The sequence below is a fragment of the Durio zibethinus genome, chromosome 3 (genome assembly GCF_047325235.1).
Source record: "Durio zibethinus cultivar Kanyao isolate XHJ-2024 chromosome 3, ASM4732523v1, whole genome shotgun sequence".
NCBI classification, from domain to species: Eukaryota; Viridiplantae; Streptophyta; class Magnoliopsida; order Malvales; family Malvaceae; genus Durio; species Durio zibethinus.
The window spans coordinates 35,218,198-35,222,984 of record NC_143164.1 but is presented as its reverse complement, the minus strand read 5'-3'; the positions used below and the strand labels follow the sequence as shown (position 1 = coordinate 35,222,984).

Genomic DNA, 4,787 nt, shown 5'->3' with positions numbered 1-4,787 from the left:
ATTGGCTGAAGAGATTCACGATTTATATAGGGAGAAACGGGGTTCAATGTTTACTCTATGGGTGTGGTTTGACTGCAGCCTCAAAGAGGCTTTGCTGAAATTTTTTAATTTGGCTAAGCCCTGGTTTGAAGGTTTAAACGAGGTGGAACTGATCAACAACACGTCAGCTTCAACCCCTAACAGTCATAAAAACTGGGGAACGTGGACGATTTACGTTCGTTTTACTGCCAAAAAAACAGTTGGGAAAACGTGATAAGTAATTATTTAGTCAAACATGATATTAAAAATTATGATATTATATCTAAGATTACGACAGAATATAATCTGAGATTAATAATGTTTTGTATGTAATATTATGTAATCAAATATAATATTAAGAATTATGATATTATAATTAAAATAATATTTAAAATTATGATATGATTACTAATATTATAAGATTTTTTTAATTATAGAAATTTTTTATATATAAATAGGATATTTATGTATAAAATTTTCTCAATTTAATAAATATAGAATCGTTTATCTTATAACATAGTATTAGAGTTAAGGGTTTTTTTTAATTGTTTTCTTATGTTAACTTTGTCATATGATAAATTTTTATTTTTGTTTATATGTGATGAAGATTTATTAAAGTGGTGCTATATGATATTTGCAAAATATAAGATTTTTTGTGATTTTATATTAAATTTAAATGATTTTATTTATTGTTAATTGGTTTTAAATTGAATGTTTAAAAATAAATGCGAAAGTAAAGATAGAATAAAGTACAAAGATGCATGTAGCCGGGCTATACAGTCAAGAGCATAGAATTTGTGTCCCCAAGGGAGTTGAAATCATCTGGTATAAATTTAAAAAGAGACCTTTTGTAGCCTTGTAGGGCATTTGAAATGCAAGCTTATTTTCCACCTTGGAATAGAAAAGAAAAAACAAAAAGCTTCAAATTCTCCTGCTGTCTTAGCAATCTTATTCCAAAATTCAAAATCAAACAACGGGATGAAATTAGATCGAGGAGACGACTGCAAGAATATGTTTTTGGTTGACCAAACTTAAGATTGACTTGAAAATTTTAACCGAATTTTTTAAATGTAAAACACGAAAATTATCATATCAAATTAACGTGAATATGTTAAACACAAAACAAAATTTTTTAACTTTTATAAAATTTACATACAATTTTTTTAAAATTTTAAATTATATTACTTTTCTGTTTTATTACTGCGTGGGTTTAAAATTGTCCAAGTACTGACAACTTGAAAGAGCTGGCGTACTTTCTTGATGATGAATCATGATCAACTCTACATACCCTTTACAAGCTTATGCTTATGCTATTATTGTTGGCTATTTAAAACAGAGCTGTTCAAATAAAGGATAGTTGAATCCTAGCTCAATACGAGAAGGGAGTTAGAAAATCATGTATGAAATCCAAATAAACTGAAATAACTGATACAGGTTAAGGAAAGATCAGATGTTATGCCACAACACTTGGGTGGAATTTTTAATTGGAAGTTTTCCTAATATGAGCTACAAGCTGACAGTTCCCTTCTCATGCATCTAATCCATGCACCTTCAGGGTTCTTTGTTAAAGAAAATTCAACAAAGATCACAACAGGACTCACTGTCTCCACAGATTCGACAAAACAAATTCATTTGAAAGAGTTTAAGAGTACATATCATTGATAGAAATAAAGACACTAATCACTAATGTGCTAGTAGTGCAGAATCCCTTATTTATACAAGTCGTTGCACTGCGACCACTTAGATGTATATTATCAACACAAATGTTACCTGAATATCACTTGGAAAAAGTATCCACTAGTTTCCGTTTCAATTGTTCAGCAGCACCACCTGGGGCTCGAATGCTGAAGATGTGGACAACCTTGTCATTAGCCGTTGATGATACGTCAGACTTGTGTGCTGTAATTTGATTTTCCTTGAAAGCGTTTAAGACTCTAGAAACTGGGTGAGAATCCAAGGGGCAGCGCATTGTCACAACTGCATCTTCATGCCTTTGCTGAAAATCTATATCAGGCATTGACAACTGCTTTTGCGTATTCTTTACCATCTCCTTCTCAGTTTCCAAGACTCTAATCTTCATTTGGAGGTCAGTGATATAGGTAATGGCATCACCAAGCAGAGAAGCCTTGTCCATCTTCGAGATATTAGGGATGATAGCTCTTAATGCATAGAATCGCTGATTAAGCTTTTCCCGCCTCTGTCGCTCTGCTTCAACGTGATTCAATGGTTCTTCTCTCCCATTGGCTGGCTTCCTTCCCCTCTTCCTTGGTTTCTGCTCATCAGGTAAAGACGGTGAGTCATCCTTAGGCTGCTCCGAACCAGAAATTTCCGCTTGAGCATTCAGACCTCCAACAAGCAACTGTGGCAACAACTTTGCTTCAGCATCATCACTTTGACATCCATTAGAAGAATTACCACAAATTTGATTGGAAACCAGTGCTTGTACATCATAAGATTCCAAAGTGAAGACCGACTCATCTTCCACTTTTGGAGAGAAGTTAATACTAAATGATTGCGACTTTGAACCACCCAAATTTAGTTCATGTCCAAATATCTTAGGAATCGTTTTTGTCTGTGCAGAACTGGATCCACCAAACACAGTACTCACCATCTCCACAAAATTCTGCTCTTCAGGAATCAAATTGATCGAACCAAGCTCCACCACTCCGGACTTCACAGGTACAAACACCGCTGTTTGCAAGCCAGCAGATCTTGCTAGAAATAATCTTGATTGATAATGATCTGAACAACTATTCACATCTGAGGTCCAAATTGATCTACTAGACTTGTAGGATTCTGCAGGACCATATGACGCATCACAATGAAATGTAAAGTACATTGAAGTTAAATAAAACATCTCCATATCCGATACTCCATCCAACTTTGCAGCATAGCTATCCTCCTCAGACCCACCGAAGCATGTTTGCAGCTTCTGGAGCACCTGCTTTTTCACCTCATTTTTCTTCTCAAACCCCTCCAATTTGCCATCCCTAGAGGTACTTGCATCACCAACTCCACCAAGTTTAGGATTCTGGCAATGGCCATCACCCCAAATCAAGATTGATCCACCAGATTTCAAGGTTGATACCTGCCAGAAAATTGCATAGTTCCAATTTGAACCGACTACAATCTGGCAAAGCCTTTGCCGCAAACTCAAATCACTGGATGGTGGAGTTACTAAATCTGACAATATATTTTTAGAGGCCAACGATATCAAGAACTCGCAGGCTTCAGTACCCAAAACAGATTCCACCTTAGCCTTATCTTCCTCATGCACCAAAAACTTTTCACCCATTTCTTTCTTACCTTCCAGAATTATACAAAAGAAAGCCCCAATTCAGAGTCCCTACAACTGTGCTAAAAATCCCATAAATTCTTAAACCAGAAATAAGTAAACAGCGGGGATTTAATAGTGCCCACTCAACTCAAGCAGTAAAAACTTCCCAAAAATTGTATCTAACAGCTGAATTACAAAGCTTTAAACTGCAATTCAACACATTTCATAAACCCCGGACATAAACATTTAGCAGATGATCGTCGATAAACGATACGCAAAATTAGCAGCTTCCACTAAAGCTAAAAAGAATCACTTCAATTACTGTATCTCAAAAAAATCTAGAAAATTTTTGAACCCAACCAATTTTCGAAATCAAAAACCTAAAGCAAAAAGTCAAAGCCTTTAACGCTAAACAAATATAGCCATACGAAACTCAAAAAAGGAGGGGGAATTCAAAGAAAGAGGAAAAAAAACTGACTTGACATGGAAAAAATACTGGGTCTGAACTTGAATTTGAGAGTGTAGATTCCCCAGTTTCACCTCAGAACAACAAAGCTTTCAGATCCCCCCAAATGTTAGGGCTTTTTTTTTTTTTTTACTTTGTTTATTTTATTTATTAATTTCATTCTTCATCTAACGGTAGTGTACTGAGGTCAAGATGCAGTTGAAATTATTAAAATATTCTAAAATAAGATAAAAGATTTTCCAGAGATTTTTTTCGGGTTCAAAGGGAAAATTATCAAAATAATTTACCATTGGAGCTGGTCAAAAGTGAATTACCGGTCTGAGTTTAAAAGTTTGTTCAAAATTTAAAAGTTAACAAAAATTTTTAGACCCATTTAATAAGTTTAGATTTAAAATTTTGGCCTGTTTAGAAACGGGTTGAACCTTGGATATAAAGTTTAAGGTTCAATTTGGTCTGAATAATTATTATATTTTTTATTTATATTTATATTATATAAAAATAAATAAATAGATAAATAATATATATTAATATTTTATATTTATATATATTAATCACATTTAAATATCAATTAAATTAATAAAATAATTGTTAAACTCTATTTTGTTGATTATTTATTTTATCATAATTAATATTTATTATAAAAATTATTTTTATTTAAAAAATTAAAATATGAACTGATTTAAATAAAATATTTTTAAAAAATTAAAAATTAAATTACAAAATAATGTTTAAATTTTAAATTAAATCAAATCAGAACAATTTTAAAATTTTTTAATATTTTATTTAAATTCGACTTGAACCCCTTGGATAAATGACAATTTTATCATCCAAAAAGTAAAAATATATATGTTATAAAAAATTGTACAAACATTAATAAACTATACACCAAATTAAATTGACACCAACTATATTATATTATAGCTAATGAAAATAAATATTTTAGTTTTGATATAAATTTGTATTCTCAAAAGCATCCACTTGAATCAAATCATACAACCGAAACCTCTTAGTATTATGTTAAATTCG

The 4,787-nt window shown here is 32.0% G+C and overlaps 1 pseudogene across 1 annotated transcript; it reads right to left on the bottom strand.

Annotated features, from left to right (window-relative positions):
- Positions 1 to 1,631: 1,631 nt before the first annotated feature.
- LOC149519790 (transcription factor MTB3 pseudogene) lies at positions 1,632 to 3,931 on the bottom strand (annotated as a pseudogene). The gene has a single exon (XR_016341040.1). The product of XR_016341040.1 is annotated as a transcription factor MTB3 pseudogene (transcript).
- Between the last annotated feature and the right edge of the window lie 856 nt (positions 3,932 to 4,787).